This window comes from Manis javanica, chromosome 4 (genome assembly GCF_040802235.1).
Source record: "Manis javanica isolate MJ-LG chromosome 4, MJ_LKY, whole genome shotgun sequence".
In the NCBI taxonomy this organism is placed as follows: Eukaryota; Metazoa; Chordata; class Mammalia; order Pholidota; family Manidae; genus Manis; species Manis javanica.
In genome coordinates this window covers 4,296,800-4,316,670 of record NC_133159.1, presented here as the reverse complement: position 1 = coordinate 4,316,670, position 19,871 = coordinate 4,296,800, and the positions used below count along the sequence as shown (strand labels likewise).

The following is a 19,871-nucleotide window of genomic DNA, read 5'->3' as shown; positions in this document are numbered from 1 at the left end:
ATGGGTGGGCGGCCAAGGGGACGACCGAAAGGGTCCCCTCCATGGGAGGTTTTCTCCTCCCCCATCGCCCCCCCCTGCTCTGCCCTCGCCTCTGGGAAGGCCCCTGACCTGGGGGAGAGCTGGGCAGAGGAGGGGCCCAGGGAACATGCCCCTCCCGTGTGCTGGCCGCTGGGGCTGTGCCGAGCCTGCAGCACCGGCCTCAGCCCACCCCCTCCTCATGGCTCCCCAGGTGGGCCGGGGGGCTCTGAGCCTTGGCCAGGTGTCAGCCAGTTCAGGGTGTCTGGGCACCGCTGTGGGCCCCTTGCAGAATTAAGATGCAGATGGGGCGACAGGGAAAAGAAAGAGGAAAGACAAGAGAGAAGTCAAGCTTGGGGGCTTAGCATCGCAGGACTGACCGAGGGGAGCAGGGGTGTCGAGGTGAACAGGGAGAGAAGAAGGAAGGAGGGCAAACAGGCCATGGGAACAGGGAGCGCGGGGACGTGGCGGACAGCCCTGTGGGTGCACCCAGCCCTCCTGCCTGCAGCCCTCACAGGCAAGAACACTTATACTCATGAGAAAGTCGGCCCGTCAGTGGGACAGAACCTGGTGCGTCTAGATTGGGCCTTTCCTCCGCACGGAGGTGACCTCCTCCCACCCTGGAGCCACTCTCACCCGACTCAGACCCCTCCACGGCCCAGCATCACGGAAGCATTGTGGCCTCCTGGGTCTGCGAACACAGACTAAATTCACCATTACCACGGATCCCTGCGCAGCAGGCAAGTCAAACATTTCGGATGCACAGCTGCAACCTTATCAGCTGCTTTGAGTTTTAGACGCAGTGAATCAGACCTCAAACCCAGCGTCATTCCTGGTCCTGAAAAGTAAATCGTATTTCTTTAGTCATCTGCCAGCTCTTTTTGTAAAAAGTGACTTCAGACCAGGGGGACAGGGACTGTTCGCTGCTGGACAGCAAAGGCAGGTGCACCTTCTTAGTCCAGGAGCAGCTCCTCTTTGGCATCGACACACCTGAGCCACGTATTTCGGCTGATCTGTGAGCACAGCCCGTAGGGTTGCTGACTGGCCCTGCCGCTGCCCATGAGCACCCTTTCCGGAGTTACCTTCAGCTGGCATGGCCTGGGCATAGTCCATCAGCAGAGTCCTGGTGTGGCTTCCAACAAGGTTTTGCTTTACTGATGGAAAGGGATAGAATCTTCTGGCATGTTTTCCCTCATGGAGAAGGCTGCCTACCAAGCTCGGCCTCCACTTTTGGCAGAAGGAGTGATGCTAGGGGTGGGGTGGGGATGTGTTTGTCTCAGGCCTGATTTTGTGGGTCTGCAGGGGGCCCCCCAACCACGTGGGCTTGGGGTCTCCTCAGAGTCTTGTGCTGTCCTCCCAGCCTGGCCACAGAACAAGATCGTGTTCCTGACCAGTCTTGGGGCCACCAAAAACATCCTCCGTAAGTGGGGATTTCATAGAGGTTCCAGATATTTCCACAATATAAGGAGAAAATACTGAAAAATCTGCCTTGATGTAATTCACATTCTTTCAGGCCAGGTCCCCCAAGTGTCGCAAGAGAACTGGGCTCACTTGTCCTAGACCTGCCTCGTGTGACGAGCAGAGAGCCCAAGTGTAGGGCTCCGGGGCACGGGCTCCCTCCGCCAGATCCCACGTTGGTGGGTCTCACATCTCTCCACCTGTGGGGTACTCTGAGCAGACCATTCCTCTGGGGGCAACTGAAATGAAGAAAAAGCTCCTTTTTATGTGGATTTTGAATCGGTGGGTCCACTTTGGCTCTCTGGGGACAAATCCAGTCTCTGCCTCCCACTGTCCTTGGAGCATCTGAGGATATGTGGCATTGCTCACCTGCCCCATCGAGAGTAAATGTCACTTCTTTCGATGCACCCACACAAGGTTTTCAACTTAAGAAATACCATTTGGGCTGAAGTCATGCAACATGCTTCACGTGGCTGTCACATGGAAAACCCCTATGAAACCTTACACATGGCCATGGACTGTCCATTGTGCCCACGAGGATGCTGAGGCCAAGGTCGGCTGGCTGGCAAGCGGCAGGGCAGGGACTTGATGGTTGAGGGTCTGGCTCCAGAGACGGGGTACTTAACTGGCCACCCTGAGCGATGGCCTCTTTCCTCACAGGTGCTGTGGTTTGCTGAAATCCTTTGGAACATGACAGAGGTGGGGTATCTCAGGTGGTGGTCAGCAGCAGGGGAAGTGGGGTGGCCATCCACCTTGTTCTGTGATGAGGCTGCAAAAGTGCTCCACCTGAGGAACTAGTCCAGCCTGTTACCTGTGTTTGCATGGCCCATCAGCCACGTTTTTAAGGGGTCAGGGGAAAAACAAGAGAGGAAGACAATTTCCTGAAACATGAAAATTATGTAAAATTCAAGTTTCAGCATCCAAAAAGGGTTATTGGCACAGAGCTGTGCCCAGGGGCTGTCCTGGCCTGCCTGGGCTGTCATAACAAAATGCTGTAGACCAGGGGCTTCAACGCCAGACCTTCATTTCTCATGGTTCTGCAGGCTGCACGTCCACGACCTATGTGCTGGCAGATTTGGTGTCCAGGGAGAGCTGCTTCCTGGTTCACAGATGGAGTCACCTTCCTGTGACAGCACGTGGTGGACAGCGAGCTTGCTTGGTCTCCTCCCTTCTTGTAAAGGCACCAGTGCCATCGCGGACCCAGGCTCATGACCTCATCTGAACCTAACTGCCTCTCAAAGGCCCCCCCTCCACATCCCACCCACTGGGCTTAAGGCTTCCACTTTCTAATCCAGGGGGACACAGACATTCAGACCATCACACTTATCTATGTATTGTCCATGACTGGTTCCACGCTGTGTGGCACAGCTGAGCACACAGACCACACTGCCACAAGCCTGGAACACTTGCTCTCTTGTCCTTGACAGAAGAGGTTTGTTTGCCCAGCCCTGCTCTAGGACCACAGCCGTGCAGAAGGCATGTCCCGCTCCCGGAGCAGAGGCCACAGGCACCCACCCACCCCATCTGCTTCGTGAGTGCCCTGGGGAGCCAACCCCCTGCTCCTCTTCCCTCCCAGGCCAGCCTGCCCACCACCTGTACTTGCTTTCTGGGCCCAAGCCTAGGTAGGTCTTTACCTCTGTCCCTGAGGTGCTTCAACCAAGTGGGAAGCGCTCAGTGTCGGGCTGCCAGCATGCCCTTGGTCTGCTCTTTCGTTCTTTGCTCGGGCATATCTCAGGCGGTTTGGTGACTTTCACACCAACCCTGGGTTTCTGTAGTGAGTTTTCGTCCTTGGAGGTCACAGCCTCCTGTCTGGGGATAGGACATGCTAATCTGCTCTGATAACTGAGACCCAGAAGGCAGACCATGTGTAGGCAACGTGATCTGCGGCGTTCTGCCCGCCCTGCTCGTTGCTGCACTGTGGCGGGAGGCGCAGGCAAGAGGCATGTGGTGCCTGGAGGTGCCACTGGTCACAGTCCAGGGGGATTTACTGTGGGTGCACTCAGCAACGTCACGACCACGGAACTCCAGCCCTGACCCATCACGGCACGTGTGGAACGTCTCAGAGCCTTCTTAAAAATGCAAACTTTCACAGTTCAAAAGCAACTTTTTTTTTTTCCTGACAGACACCTCTGCAATGACATGTACAAATTTTCCAAGGGTTCCAGATAGGCCACATTAAAACATCTAATCAAATTCAGGACTTGGCTGCACGGTCTGTTGAATGGATCTCCTCCCCTGGAGGCCCTGTGGCCCCAGGGGGGTGGACTTCTCCCATGGCTGAGGTTTGAAATGGCTCTACTAGACTCACAGAAGCCGGGGAGGTGGAAGCCCAGAGAAAGTTGCAGGGAAAGGGACCCCCAAGAGGGAGGTCCTTCCTGGCCCTGCCCTGTGGAGCCCTAGCTTCCTGTCCCCCTCAGATGTCTGAGGGTCAGAGCAGGGAGGGCGGCCAGCAGGGGGGCCCTGGAAGGCAACAGGCGGTCCCTCTCTGCATAGCTGCAGTGGTCCACAGGTGGCAAGGGAGTGTCAGGGCACATGTCCCTCTGGTAGTGGGGTCTGAAGCAAATCACGTGGTCTCAAAGTCTTTGCCCAAAAGATGCTCTTTATGTAAGAAAAACCTAATCATTGCAGAATCTTTTTTTTCTAAAGCCCTAATCAACATCAGCACAGTGCCACCACCACGGGGCGCAAACCCCATCCCTAGTAGCTGTCCTCAGGCGGATGGGGTACATCCCAAGGGTGTGGGAACATATGAAACCCATAGATGAAAAACACTGATGGAGGGAGACAGCACGCTTGTCAGGAAAGGACCAGAGCCAGTACTTTAGGCTTTGTGGGCTGGCGTCAGTCTCCGCTGACTCTTCAACCCGCCGTGTGAAAGCAGCCAGAGGCAGTATGTCAGGCAAAGGCTGTGGCTGTGTCCCAATAAAACTTTATTTACAAAAATAGGTGGTGGGCTGGATTTTGGCCCTTGGGCCATAGTTTGCAGACCTCTGAAGAAGGTGACAGCCACAATAATGACATCAGCCAGAAGAATGGGCCCTCGCCATGCCTTCAGCAGCAGCACTGCTGTGCAGGGAGCTGGCCCCACCCCCACCCCCACCGTCCAGTGGGACGTTCTGGGTCAGGAAGGGAAACCCATCAAGGTCGAAGATGAATGGCTGTGGGCGGCTGAGCCCCCGTCACCGCCGCCTGGGGAGGTGGGGAGAACGTGCAGAGGCCCCGGGTGTGCTGAGTCCTCATTAATCCTGCTTTTACTTTGCTGGTAATTCTGACTTATCAGCGACTGCACGCCTGATTGAGCTGTTCCAGAGTAAGCATGTAGAGCCATCCTCCCAGCCGATCCCCGCGACGCGCTCCGGGACAGCTGGCCGAGGGGCGCAGGCTGCTGCCTCTGATGCTCTGCTCTTTTCGGTCACACCTTTGCCTCATTTATCTTTGAGCCGAGTTGCTCACACAGACTGTATGTTCTCTTTCTCGCTCCTGCACTGAAATGAAGCGAGCGAAGCATTTTTAAAACCTCCTTGTGTGGCCTCTTTAATGCAGACGAGCCAGAGCACCTGGAGACTGCCCGCTGAGGCGGCCCGCCGGCCCTCCCCTTGGCCTTCCCCTGCTTTGTGAGAACAGCAGGACAGAGACCTGCACCTCACTGTCCTGGGCACCTGGGGAGAAGGCCAGGCCTTCCAGGGCCTGTACGGAAGCTCGGCTTAGAATGGCTGGAGGTCCAGGGACATCGGGTGGTATGCGTGGAGGTGGTACCAGATGTCCACCTGCACAGCTGTCCTGGGCCACATGCTGGGGAGGGGACCGGTCATCGTCCTGGTGACCTAGTGCGGTCTGCAGAGGCACAGGGACAGGGGTTTCATGTGCATCCACTTGTCCTTGCCCTCAAGCCCTGTGAGGTTGGGACAACTTATTACAGATGATGACAGCTGAGAAAACCGAGGCTCAGAGTGCTTAAAGTGGCCTGCCCACTGTCACCCGGTAAGCGGCAGTCCTGCGGGGTCCCTCCCCTGAACCACGCCTGTGCTTCCACCAGGAGAGAAGCGACCAGAGGCCTCCTGCTGAGAGGGGAGCTCTCCTGGCAGTGGGGCGTGACTGGGCGTGGGAGGCGAGGGCAGGGGCGGGGCGCTCACATGGACCGCGGAATCAGGCACAGCCGGGAGGCCACCTATGGCTGGTGGAGTCAGGAGGACGGGACCAAAGGGTTGGCTAGAGGGTGGCTGTGGGGCTTAGAGGAGGGTGGGGTCGCAGAGGGACCCCCAGGTTTCTTGAGGAGTTGCCAGTTTCTGAGATGAGGGAATTGGTGGGTGCAGCGGGCTGGGGAGTCCCGAGCTGGGTGGGGGCTGTGTGTGGTCCTGTGTGCCCACGGGCAGGTGTGTGTTCTCTCCAGGGGCTCTTCCTCAGTCTCTCGCTGGAGAAGTTCTTTCTCGTCTGCCACAGGGCCTTTGTAGGAGCCATCCCTCTGGCTGGGATACTCTTTGTGTCCCCGCTCAAATGTCACCTCTCCAGAGAGGCTGTCCTGGGGCATCCTCTCTAGAATGCCCCGGCCATCAGACCAGCACTATGTTCCCTGTGGAGCACGCCCCTCAACCTGCAATGGCTGTTTACCTGGCCTCCCGTAGCCGACCGTGAGCCCTGGAGGGCAGTGATGGGTCTGTCTCTTCCCCATGGAAGCCCTCGGGCCAGGGCAGGGCCTTTGCTGAATGTGTGGAGGTCCGCCATGCCCCCTCTGGCCGGCTGTACTTTCCTCCCAGTGGACACAGACGGCAGCGTGGGGCCGAGCAGAGTGAAGCAGAAGGTGGGGCGGCATGTGGTCATCTTCGGCGGCTGCTCTGAGGGACAGAGGTTATCTTGCGGCCTCCGTGGCCTCCTTTGAGGGGCTTCGTGGTGTGGAGTGCAGCCCACATGGCCCAGGTCAGGATCTCAGGCTGCGGCTTGGCTTGACAGTCTCTGCCAGGCTGGAGTGACCCCAGGGTGATGCCCACTCGTGACATGTGCACAGAGCCAGGCATGCTGTGGGCACGCACGCACGGGTGTGCAGACCCAGGTATACACATGCACACATACCCATATTGCCTCCATTATCTCCACCGCCTCCATCGCGTCATCCACCATCACCTCCCCCTGCACCATCCCTACCACCTCCCCCTCCATCATCCCTACCAACCACCTCCTCCTGTCATCTCTCTCATCTTCCACCTCCGTCGCCTCCACCATAGGCTGGCCCTTCCTCCAGGCCTTCAGAGGTCTGCTCTCCAAGTCTTCCCCCACGAATAACCCTCCAGGGCAGTTATTCGGCCCCCATCCGGGCTTTGGTTCTCACCTTCACTCCTGTGAGCCCCACAGCTGTGCCTTCAGCCCACTATTCTGCCTGAGCTCAGGGTTCACATTCTCAGCTGCCCGCTGTCTTGTAAACAGGGGTATCCCCAGAAGAGTCCCTGTCTTGCCCACCTCCAATGCCAGCCTTGGGAGCTCCTGCCTGGACCAGTCACCCACCTGCCCCGAGAGTCCCACTCCTATTTCTCAGCCACAGATCTACGGCACCATGCCTTCTCTAAAGGACTTGCTGGCTGCCCAGGGACGTCAGCCTCAGGTCCAAGCACTCTGCTGGGCCTGCAAGCCATTCACAGCCGCCCTGTCGCTTTTCCAGCTCCCTCTCTCCTCCCTGGCGCCCCCCACGCCTGACCTAGGCAGCCTGCTGGTCCTCCCTCATGCTCTTGTGCCTGCGGCAGCTCCTGCTCTGGCTCCCGCCATCCCCTTGGGGCTGCTGCAGGGCCCCATCTGTCGGGCGCATCACCAGCCACAGGGTCCCACACAGAGGCTGCTTCCCAAGACTGGACAGGCCACCCCACAGTGTTTACAGTCGTCACCCTGGGGGTGGGAGACAGTGAGGACGGGGCAGGCACTTGCCCCTTCCGACACCCCATCCACCTGCATCTTCTTAATGACCTGCGTGAAGTCCCACAACTCTAAGAAGCAAACAGCTGGATAGGCCAGCCTCACTGCAGAGCCAATAATTTGCCCCAGACACCACGGTGATTTCTGGGGAAGGCTCCCTACAGCTCTCTGGCTAAAGTCTTTGAAACTCAAATGTCAGCACAGATGCTGGGCGCCCTTATCTCCAATAACATCCTCCACCCCCAGCCTAAATCCAACCAGGGGACATACGGGGTTGATGTGCCCAGGCCACCCCATCTCTTATTTTCACCTGAGCAGGGGGACAGGAGGGACTCTTCAAACTGCCCTGATAACATGAGTAACCCTGACCAGGTGAGCTTGGGGACCGGGGACGAGTGGAGGAGGAGGGGAGGGGCACACTCCTGAATCCCCAGGACCCCGTCAGGCTGGGGTTTTCCATCTCGAACCACACTGGCTGGAGATGATTCTTGAATCTACTATCGATCTACTGATCATTTCCACTACCTTTGAATTATGATGAGTAATGCTAGATTTCTCTTTATTGCAGAGACAGCAAGTTTTATTTCAAAATAAGCTTCAGAAAACATTTTGACCAACTAAAAGAAAAAACACCCACTCTGAAGGAGGATCAGTGGAGCACATCTGGTCCTGAGCCCGGCATGACCGGCCAAGGACTGGCGTGCGGTAGTGCTTGCCAAAGGCAGAGGGGGCGACAAAGCCGGACAGGGAGCTGCTGCGAAGGTTTCCATAGCCCGTGGGCCTCGTGATCTCATCCCAGGAAATCCCAGGAGACAGCCTGGCAGGGCAAAAGTAAACCCCAGGCCATCATGCGGTTCTTCCTTTCCTTTGGTACTAAGTTCACATCCCCTTTTGTGCAGGTGTCTCAGAGTCCCTCCCCTGCAGGAAGTTTATGGAGACAAACGAGGGAGAGCTCAGAACCTTGGCAGGACGGTGTGTTCCGAGCCAGCCCCGGTGAGCGGCTGGGGAGCCAGGCTACCATCAGGCTGCCCAAGGCCTGAGCCCCCAAGGCACAGCCCCTCTGCTGAGGCTCAGGGGAGATGAGGGTTACACGGGAGGTCAGAGCTCCTGGTGGCTGTGGGGGGCCTTGCCCTCACCCAACACTCCCTACCCACGTTCTCTTCATAACCCTCTTTGACAACAAGAGCATTTCTCATCCATTTTGGTGTCAAGACCAGCTCACCATATCCTCCGGAGAGGAGAGGTGCTTCCAGATAACAGCAGAACAAGGGGGACCTGTCCCTGGTGCTGACTGTCCTTTGGATAGGCCACCACCAGGGGACAAGGGGCCTCCTGCTGCAGGACTGGGGCTTAGGAGGGTGTTTCCCTTGTGAAACCCAAGCCCTGCCCTTCACACCCAATAACAGCCTGCAGGTCTCACTGGCTCACCTCCAGTATCCCCCCCAACCCTCAATGGTGCCTATGAGGGGACTCTGGTAAGGCAGTGGCTCGTGGCCCACCCAGCCCTCAGCTCCCGAGGGGCGGCCGTGCAGTCCCAGGGGGTCCCAGGCAGCACGGGCAGGCTGCACGGGGCCAAGGCTTCCTGTGGCCCCCAGAGCTGCAGCGGCCAGCCCCTCCTGGCTGAAGCCTCACAGCCAGGACCTCTGCCTCCGCCTCTGAGGGGGCATCCCTGAGCTGGCGACCGAGGTGGGGGTGGTCTGAGGACACACGCCCCTGCCCTCCTGTGACGGTAAGAACAGTGGTATACGCCGCGTCTGTGGGAGGGCCTGGTTTCTCCACTCCTCTGGGGACACCACAGTAAGGGCGGACTAGGAAATGCCATCTCCTCTCTCAGAGCCCAAGTAGGAATACACAGAGTTGGAAGGATGGCAAGGCAGCCTTGCTGGAGGACGGCAGGAACGGCTGCTTGCGGTCCGAGCCTGACTCGGCAGGCAGGGGCTGCCGATGGGGAGGGGCCAGGCTCCACGTGGATGGTGGAGATGCTCCCAGAGTCCCTGGCTTCCTGGGCAGAGGGGTAGGCTTTAACTGCCTCCACCTCAGGACGGGAGAAGGGGGGAGGCCAATAATGTCCTGCAACTCGAGAGACAGTCTCCTTACACAAGGCGGTCACACCGGTGTCATCCTGCACCCCACGCAGTCCCTGGGTACCCAGCCCTCCCCCAGCTGTGGCTGGGGTCTCTATCGGGAGCCCTGGATGGACCCACATGCTAGGAGCTGCCCATGCAGTGGGCTGGCGGCACGGCCTGCTCATGGGGGGCTGGTGCCCCGTCCTGCCTACCGAAATGTGTTTCTGTGCCAGCACAGGGGGCTGGTCGCGGGGTGCGGGGAACAGAACCGTCTACTCCCGGCCAGCCCTGCACAGGGCCACTCTGGCTATCATGTCCAGCCAGGACCCTCCTGTGTGTTTAGCACAGTGCCTGGCATGGAATAAGGCTAGCCGTCCACTGCGGGTCTCCATTGGGTCTCCCACAGGGTTGGTGCCAGATTCCTGGGTGGCAGTTCTTAGCCTTGCACTTCAGTTCGGTCCCAGTAACAACCCTTGCAAGATGCTGGGTACAGCCCATGGTTCCAGCTGCAAAGGGAACTACAAGCCCGAGAAGGACGCTTGCCAGGCAGCGGATCTGACAGATCTGCAGTCCCCTAGAGACTGCAGCATGAACCCCCCCCCTCTTAGGGGAGGCCTAGGCTCGCTTCCTAAAAAGGGGGTTTACCTGAGCACTTCCCGTCTGCCCCCGAGGGGAGGCACTGCCCTGTCTCACCTGCTTACCTGGGAACCCTCAGGTGAACTCCAGTAAGAGGAGGGCCCCCAGGCTGCTGAGCCCAGTGCTGAGCCAGGAGCGGGGCTCTGCCTTCCAAGCACCCCAGCAGCAGGTGTGGCTGGAGGAGACGGCACACTCAGTCCTGTTCCTTATCACGGGTGAACACAAAGCCCCAACTCGGGGTGTAACTGCTGCCCTTTTCTACACGAGGCCATCCAGCACAACCCAGCAGGACCCTGGGTCAGCACCCTTACTCCTTAGCCAGTAACATCTGATGTGCCCCCCAGAGGGGAAGAGAAACGGGAGACTGGAGAGCAAGGAACACATGAGGCTGTGGAGGGGGCCCTGGGGCTGGGATAGGAATCAGCGGCGGAGACCCACCGGAGTGGGTTGAATTGGGCCCCCCCACAAAAGCTAGGTCAAGTCCCAATCCCTGGTCCCTCATGTGGCAAAACCATCTTTGTGGATGAAATTGCAGCAAGCCCGTGATGAGGTGGGCCCTATGTCCAGCAGCAGGTATCCTCACAAGGAGGGGACACAGACACAGAGGAGAGGAGGTGCAGATGGAGGCAGACATCAGGGTGAGGTGTCTGCAAGCCAAGGATTGCCCAGGCTGGCCGGCAGCCCCGGGAGCTGGCAGAGAGGCCTGGCGCAGACTCTCCCTTCGAACCTCTGAAGGGAACCAACCCTGTTGACACCTTGACCTCAGACTTCCGGCCTCTAGCACTATGAGAGAATAAACATGGCTATTTTGTGGTGATTCGTTTTGGCAGTCCTAGGAAACTAACAAGCCCCCCCTAACCTTTAAATCCGTCTCATCTTAGCAATGCCACATGGGAAGCCTTCCCTCAGAAGCAACCCTTTGCCGCACCCCAGCCCTGGTTTCGTTCTACACCTTGTGGGAGAGAGAGTTTGCAGGGAAATTCAGTGGCCCTGCTATGCATCAGCAGCCATGAGGCTCCCAGGGCTCCCCCGCTCTCCAGGGGACTGTAAGAATAAATAACAAATGGTTTCAGAGAGGATTACGGCCCTAGCACCACATGACACGGGCATGAAAGATTAATATCTTGCCCACGCAGCACTACACCAGCAATTTGAAAGCCAGCTTTACTCCGCCACATCCATTAAGGGTTTTGCTGAATTAAAAGATACGCAACAGAAACCGGCAGGCACTGCGCCTTTGCAATCACCATTAACAGAAAAAATGTGCTTTTAATGAAAACACTCCTTGCTGCAAAGGTTGTGACGAAGCTACTCCACTGAGGTTTGCTTCTGGGTGTGCGGCACAATATTTTGGGAAGAAATTGGGTAATACAGGTCTACAGCCTGGGATCCAGAAATCCTACTTGTATAAATGTACTCTAACAGTTCAAGTAAGGAAAGAAATTCTGTAGGCACGCAAACGTTCACTGCGACTTTACTGGGAAGGGCGAAAAGATGCTGAATCCCGAAGGAAATGCCACTGAGGTGAATTATGGAAAAACAAGAGGACATAACGCTGTCACTCAGAGTGACCGTCGCCCTGTTTGGGAGAGTGCTTGCGCTGATGCTGCGCGGGGAGCGGAGAGCAGCTGCAGACAGAGGCTGCCCGTAGAAGGGGGTCCCTTCTCCCAATCACATTATTCCTGCCTCTGCCTCAGCCTCAGTGACCTTTCTGGTGGGAGACCTGTGTGCACGAGGCAAGGAGAGAAATGCCAGGGGTGGCATGGGAGTCCTACCCGAGGTCCTGTGGGCACCACTTGTAGAAGGGAGCTGGTGGGGGCTGGGCTGCGCTTCCCTAGTGTTCCCCCTCACCAGGCATTGGGGTGACCCTGGCCCAAGCAAGGCCAAGCACCAGTATCTGCTCTGTTAAATAGATGGTCTGGGACGTGGGGCTGCGAGTCCTCTGTGGTCACATTCCAGCTCTGTCCTCTGGAAGCTGGTGGCCCGAGCACAGGTGTGATGCCCCTTCTCACCAGGAAGCGCGGATCAGCCGGCAACCTGCTCCCGGGCTGGCTGGAGGACCCGGGGTAGATGCATGCGAGGTCTACGCAGGGGGCCGATCAACTGCAGATCTGTGACAAATGGCAGCCGCTGATGCAGAGAGCGATGGTGATGGCGATCACTGTCATCCCCGTCATCACTGTCGGCATGACCCCCACCACCGTCGCCGAGGCCGTGGCTGCTCTGCCCTCCCTGGGAGCTGCCTGGTTAGGGTGTGGCCGGATCATGCCCAGGGGTAGGATGCTTTGGGGAGGGTCTGTTGGCGGGGTAGCCAGCGAGGGGGAGATGAACTCGGAGTTGGCAGTGGGGACGGCTTTGACCTGCACCTGGGGAGCCCAGGCTTGGTCCCATGGCTTCAGCCTAAGGCCTCAGAACTCGTGTGGGTGCACTGCAGGCAGTACCTCCAAGTGGGGCCTCTGCAGGTTCTGCGTGGAGGAGTGGCCAGAAGGGGAGGTGAGAGGGCAGTCCTGGCCGAGGGCAGTGCCAGGGCCTGGCAGGGTGACTTTCTTCCGAGTCAAACTCCACAAAGCACTTGTGGACTCCTCGGGACTGTGGCATTTACCCCTGCACCCCTGAGCCTGGGCACCAGTGCTGGGAGGGAGCTGGGAGGTGAGGTGCTAGGACTGCGGGCACTCTGGAGCGTCTGAAGCTTGCCTGGCCCAAGGGGCGGGGACTGCCCTGGTGGTCCTGCCCCCTGCCCGGGCAACATTCATCCAGGACGACGAGCATCTCCCTGGAGGACCGGGCACAGGCCGTCTGCCACAGGAAGGGGCTGGGGGATGCGGAGCACCTCCCGGAGCGGGTCCCACGCGTGGAGCAGGGCCCTAGGGAGGATTTGCCACAGGTCTGGTTTCTGCTTGGGGATTTCCTTCTCTGAGGGTCCTGAGTCAGGTGGCAGCCACCCAGTCTGTGGCGGAGGGTCTGCACCTGCTCCAGGTCTGCAGAGGGCAGCTCCAACTGCATGGCTGGGCCCTGCGCTTGCCATTTCCTGCGCTGCTCTGCCTTCCAGGAGTCTGTTGCTCCTGAGGGCAGAGGTGACAGGGCAGACACCCCATCCTCGAGGGACACACGGTCTGGGAGGGACCAGATGCTGGTGGCAATGACCCCCATGGAGCGTGGAGGGCCCTGCGGGATGCCGGCGCAGGGGCTCAGGAGCCGCACTGCCACCCCAGCTCTGCCAGCAGGTGTGATTCCTGCCCGAGCCTGTTTCCCTCTCTCTAAGACAAGGAAGCTGGACCACATGGTGTCAGAGAGTGGGGCACCTGAAGGGGCATTCCGAAGCCTGATGGCTGGAGGAGCTCAGGCCCACCACACCCAGTGAAATACAGCCCCGGCGGGTTAAAGTGCTTGCTCGCTCTGGGCTGCTTTGGGGACCAGGGGGCCCGCCTGAGCGCTGGGACAGGTGCCCTCTCACCCCTCTGAGTGGCTGGGGGGAGGGTCCCCTGGCCCGTGATGCCTGTTTGCAGAGTGTTGGGTGAGAGCCCAGGCTGTACCTGCTGCTCACACAGGCTGCCACCCAGGGACTCCCCCTCCCTGGGGCCCAGCCAGGACCTCGGCACCCACTCGGCCCAGCAGGTGGTGGGCGCCTCCAGCAGATCCCCACAGTTACCATGGCTACCAGGCTATGGAAGGGTGGGGAGAAACCCTCTCCCCCGCATCCCTCCCAGCTGTACCCTGATGGGCTTTGCCAGAACCTTCCAGTGAGGCAGGAAGCGAGGGCTTTCCAGCTGGACACACAGGCTGTGCGTGTGTATCTGGAAGCGCAGTGGCGACCATCTGGGGCCGTATGGGGCCCCCGAGGACCCACAGGGCAGGGCTGGCTGATTCCCTGCCTCCCCCAGCCCCAGACAGATGGCTCAGTTCAGTCCCACAGGGGAGGAGAAGGACGAGAAGCTCCCCGAGAGCCTTCCCTGCCCGGCCTGGCGTCCCCTGAGTACTTCTGCAGCTTTCCTGCTCGGCTCTCCCAGCCCAGAAGGCTGCCCCGTCCCACGCCCCCTGACATCCAAACATGGCCCCACGGGGTCAGGCATGGGCTCCACCTTTGCCTCCTCCTTTCCTGACCACATAGGACAGGCACTAGCTGGTTGTGCCTGCTGGGCCTGCAGACACTGCTGTGCCCGAGTGGCACCCTGGTGTGCTGGGCCCCAAGTCCTCTTCCCCACCAACTGTGAGTGGAGGGCGGCAGCCTTGCCTACACCCTGCTGTTTGCGTCAGTGACAGGATTCGTGAATGAAGCCCCTGCAGAGCCAGGGTTGGAAGCATGCGTCTCCCATGCGCCACCACAGCCCCTCAAAATGTAGCACCAGGCCCGGGGCGGCCAAGAAGTCTCATCTGGATACGCCTCTTTAGGACAGTGGGTCCATGTCCCACAGCAACGAGGCAGCACCCCCCCCGTGCCTCCAGAGGGCTAGCGGCTGTCCTCTCGCAGGTAATTTTCTGGGCAGCCCTGGCTCCCATTTTCAACGGGCTGGTGTAAACAGCAAGGTGTTCCCTGCTCCTGGTAAGTCACAGAATGTCTTCGGCCCTGTGAGAAAGGGTGATTTTTTTTGGTTGGCATTTCTAATTCCTGTCCCAGGCATCATGTGTCCTTTGTAGGAATAAAGGGACAGAGATGGCTCTGGGCTCCTTCTCCTTCACATCCAAACACCTCCTGGCCTGGGTGACTACAAATACCTTCACACCAGACGGAGAGGCAACTCCCTCTGGGTAGGAGCCGGGGGGGTGAGGAAGCCACTGAGCGGAGGCAGAGGTGGGGAGACCCCAGGATACGCCCTGAGTGACAGGACGGCTCCTGCTTCCTCCACACCACACCTGGCTAGTGCCTGGACAGGGGGTCCACATTCCGCCCCAGCTTCACTGCACAAGGATGGGACCCTCACAACAGCATCTCGCCCGCACGTCATGACAAAAGCTCAGACTGAGATTCAAAGCTGGGAAAAGCAGAGCAGGTTGTTCCAGCAGAATGCGGGCCCCACACGCTCTCAAAGAAACCCTTCTCACCAGGGCACCCAGTGGTCACAGGTAAACTGGACGAGATGGAAAGTGTTCCTCAAAGTGGGGCCTCGGACCGCTGGACTATGGACGAGGTGCTCTGGAGCTGCCCCAGGACCTGTGGGGGCAGTTTTGGCCCCGGACCCCTTGGTCCTGGTGTCGTACCCATGGCTTGGGACTGCTTGGGATGGCTGGATGCCCCCGAGCCCCTGGGCTTACCTCTCTGCATTTATGCTGTACACAGAGCCGTCGGTGAGGCTGGGAGGATGAGCCCCAACCCCGTGGCTCAGTGTCCCCAGCAATGTTCTCATTAGGGCAGGAAACAATCATGCATGAGGAAATTACCTGCAAAAGGACAGATGCTAGCGGATGCTGCCAATGGACACAGTTAACCAGAAAAGTGACATTTCTTCCCTCCAACTTGCCAACTCCTTGAGCACGGCAGTCCTCACAGCCCCTCTTCTGTTTTCACCGTCAGATTTCTCCAGTCACTCTGGTAGCAGAGTGCGAAGGGTAGCAGAGCGGGCCTGGCACCGAGCGGCCTGGCTCCGCAGACCCACTCCATGGCCTTGGGACAGTGAGATGGGGCCGGGGCAGCTTCCTGCCCATGGACAGTAAGGAGCGAGTGAGCTGGCACAGGCAGGGCAAAGGCGCGGCACATGCGCCTGCCTCATCACTCCCTGGAGTCCGGCGTCTCTCCCCAGAGCAGAGATGCCTCCTCCCCTGGCTGCAGGGGACACCTGTCTCCATCCTCTACTCCCCTCTCCTCGCAGCTCCAGGATAATCCGGGCTTTCCTCCTGGCTGCCTTGACCTTCATCTTCCCTCTCAAATCCTGCTCTCATGGCTGCTCCCTGGCTCTGTGTTCTGCCCCCTCCACTCCTGGCTCCAGGGTGACCCTGTGTGCTGTCAGGGCTGTGACCAGTGGGTAGCTGGCAGTCACCTCTCCCTTGGACCCCAGGCTGACCCTCTCAGCACCTGCAGGCAGCTTTGCCTTGATGCCCTCCTTTTTACTCCTCATGTGAGGCATACTTATGGGGTGTGAGACACCGGGGCTAAAACTGCAAACAAAAGAGACGGTGGTCCTGCTCTCAGGATGTGCATGCTGTGTCCCCTGCCATCGCCTGCCAGTGCTTGCCCTGCGCTGTGGACACATCCGCTTCCTCCATCCTGGCACAGACACATCACTGCTCTTCTCCAAAGCCCCCAGGGGTCAGATGGCTGGCCTCTCAGACCCCAGGTGCTGCCCACCTTCAATGACTCCCATATTCATGTCTCACCTGTGTTCCCCCTGGCTTCGGCCATGGTCCAACGCACCCTCCCTCCCTCTGAGGGGGACCCGTGTGGGACCCTCTCCCAGATAGTCCTTCCCAGCTCTGCTATCACAACCCTGCCTTCTTTCAAGGTCGGGGTCAAATGTCACCCCCCCACCATCTCTCCTCCAAGGGCAGGGGCTTCTCTGGCCATTCCTGATGCATGGTTACTGCACCCCTTTTCTTGCTCTTAGCCCCTGGAGGTGAATTTGAGTGGGTCTTGCTCATCATTGGTCCTTCGAATGTCTGCTGTAAAGGCATTTATCTGTCATTGGTATTTATAGGTTTAGAACAATGTTTAAGTCCTAACTTATTTTTTAATGCATGGATTCACATCTGAATCTCTTTGTCTATGCCGTCTAGATATTTCTGACTCTCCTCTGTGTAGAAGGGGTGGGAAGGGCACTGTTTCCAGAGAGACCCTGCCACCACGGAGCTCTCAGGATGGCAAGGCTCCTGGGCAGAATCCAGCTCCTCTGCCCTGGGCTGCCTTTGATAGCCCGTGCATGTCGGGCGGGGGGGCGGGGGGGAGTTCTCCCTAAAAGACTGTGGAGCATGAAAACACATGGCAGTAGCTAGGTGGGCATGCTCTGAATGTGGCTCTGGAGCCCCTCAGTGCCGGCTGGCTGCTGGATAGGTGCCCGGCAGGCTCACTGGCCCTCCAGGAGGCCTAGGTAAGAGGGGGCAGGGCAAGGTGTATCCCTCCAGTCGCAGGGAGGCTCTCCTCTACAGACTGATGGCAACAGGTGCTCCCTCGCTGCCCTCCATGAAAGCACCTGGCTGGGCTCTCCCAGGCTGCTCCCTAGGAAGCCCCTTCTGAGGAGCCCTGCACGGAATGAAATGACTCAGAAAGGGACCTGGCTCACTCTGCTTGAGCTTCTCCAGGAGTCACCTGTACTGCCCGGGAGCTACCTGGACTCCAGGTACGGTGCTGGCTGGGGCTCCATCTATGACGGGAAGCACAGGGGTAGCTGCTATGGGCCAGGGACGGTACTGTTGTTTCAAGGCGCCAATCCAGAAAAAGGGAGATGCAAGAAGGAAGCCAAGTGGCTGAGAGGGTGAGAGCCAGACCCAGGGAGCTAACTCTCCACCAGCGGCTGCGGCTCGAGCCTGGTGAGAGAGGCCCTATGGACGAGACCTGGTATTCCCGCGACTCGTGAAGTTGCTTACTTCCTGGGGAAACTGGCCCAGTGATATCTGGTTTGCTGCTTTGTCTCTGGATCTGTGCAGGGATCTGAGAAGGAGAAATGTATGCCTGGCTCTCAGCCTTGTGTTGGACGGTCATCTCAGCGGCTCAGCATCTCAGTGGGGAAAATACCCTGAGCCTGCAGCACGGGTGCAACGCTGAGGGAGATGGTCCCCCCAACTCTGTTTCTTCCCTTCTCCCAATCCTATTTTATCTGCACGCTGCATGGCACTGAGATGGTCAATTCTCCAGGTGCCTGTGTGCCAGAATGAGACACAAGACGAGCTGCCTGCAAGGAGCAAGTTCAAGGAATGCAGGTGCCAGGGATGTGGGTTAAGACAGGTGTTGGGGGGCTTGGCTCTGTGACAAGGGACACACACAGGCTGACACGCACCCCCAGCTCTCTGGGGTTAACCGAGTGGCCATTCGGCTGAGCAGGGCGTGACCTCCTGAGACCCTTCCTGTGGCACTGTGAGATAAGAAAGAGGGCTGTGTGGTGCAGGGCACCCTCAGGCTGGGCAGTGCTATACCCAGAGCTCATCCCACCATACACAGGGAGAGGAAGGTAGGCCCGTGGCTGAGTGTCCACCCCCCGCCGTAAAAGGTAAGACGATACAGCAGCTGCTCAGGCCCACTTGGCAGGGACACTCGCATGCTTGCCGGGGGCAGGCTGAATGGGAAGCCTCCAGCCATCCCCACAGTGATGGGATGGCCAGGCGGGTTTCATTCCCATCCGGCCCAGTGCACGCTCTCTCGTAGGAGGCCCTGCCCCCTTTCCCTCCCATGAGATGGCGGAGCCAAGACAGCACATCTCACAGCTGCCCTGAGTGGGGAGCTGAGTGTGCTAAGCTTCCCGTGCCCACTGGGAGCTGGCACTGGACTCTGACCCTCCTACGAGCCTGAGGCGCCACATCGAAGGGGGAGTAAGGATTTCCAGCACAGGTGGGAGCTCAGTGGGATGGGGACGGGGCACCTGCCTTGCAGCCCTGGGGCAGCAGGAACAGAATCAAGGCTTCCTCATGAGCTAGGAGGCTGGGCCAGTCTCTCCACCACTCTGTGCCTTAGTTTCCCTTTCCAGGCAAACTGGCCTGCCTCGCAGAGTAATTTACAAGGATGCACCACGAAGCAAGGATGAAAGGCAGCACCAGTGTGCACAGAGTCCCGTCCCCCTTTCATCTGGCCCAGCGGCTCGGTCCCCTGCTGTCTCTGATGACAGCTCTGGAACCACGGTGTCCTTGCTCTGGGGGCCTGCCAGGGAGGCACAGGATGCCGCTGCCAGACCTCTCTGTGGCTGGTGGCTCCCAACAGCCCCCCAGTGACTCTGATGCACGCCAGAGTGCCGGCTTCCTCCAGCCCTGTCAGCAACACCTCCCGAGTGGCCCTCCCAAAGGGCGCCCAGGGAAGGCTGCAGGCGCATCCACAGGGCGCTGGCTTCCTCCAGCTGGGAGAGCCACAGGGGCGACCTGGGCGCCCACTGGAGGGAAGCCAAGTCTAAGCTGCTGAGCCCTGCCTCTCAGTGACCTTGGAAAAGTCTCTGCCTGCAAGGGGAAGATGGCCAAGACCCTTGCAGCTTCGCCTCTAGGAGCTGCTGGGTGAGGGGATGGAGGGAGGTGTGGGGCTCTCTGGCCTCAGACACCTTCAGAGCTGGTCCTCCCTGAACGCTGCCTGTAGCTGCTACCGTTCTGCCCTGATACTTGGGGACTCCACGCTCTACCTCTGGGACCTTTGGTGACATGAAGGTCACTGGGAATTTAGTCCAGGATTAAACACATGCTACTTCCAGCCAGAGTCCCCGGGAATGTAACACATCCCCCCAAGGTTCTAACAGCAGAGGAAGCCTCCCGTCCCCTCACGCCATGCTGCCCAGCTGCCAGGGGCCCAGCACCAACTGAGAGGAAAGTCTAGAGGCGCCCCTCCCTCCCAGCCCCTCCAAGAAACTGCGACATCCAAACTGGTGCCACTCACTTCTCCTGAATCATTTGGGTCTACATCACTCAAAGAGGAAAGAAAGCCAGCCACACAGTGTGACGCCCCCAAGCTGCCCACGGAGCTCACCCCGCCAGCAGACCCCCAGCACCGAAGGCCATGACCCTCGCCAGGCAGGAGGCAGTATTTTGTCTTGCCACACCTCTGGCATGCAGTCACTCTGTGCCCACTTCTTCCTACTCGAGCCCCACATCCAGACATGAAAGGGTTTTGAGCATGAGACCAGTTTCGTGTTTGTCATAACCGACCCCTCCTCACCTCCACCACCTCCACTGCCACCACGG

General features: G+C 58.9%; 1 protein-coding gene across 3 annotated transcripts in view; it reads right to left on the bottom strand.

Moving 5' to 3' along the window:
* KCNAB2 (potassium voltage-gated channel subfamily A regulatory beta subunit 2) overlaps positions 1–19,871 on the bottom strand; it is an 84,460-nt gene that overhangs the window by 62,718 nt on the left and 1,871 nt on the right. The gene's annotated exons all lie outside the window — the stretch shown is intronic.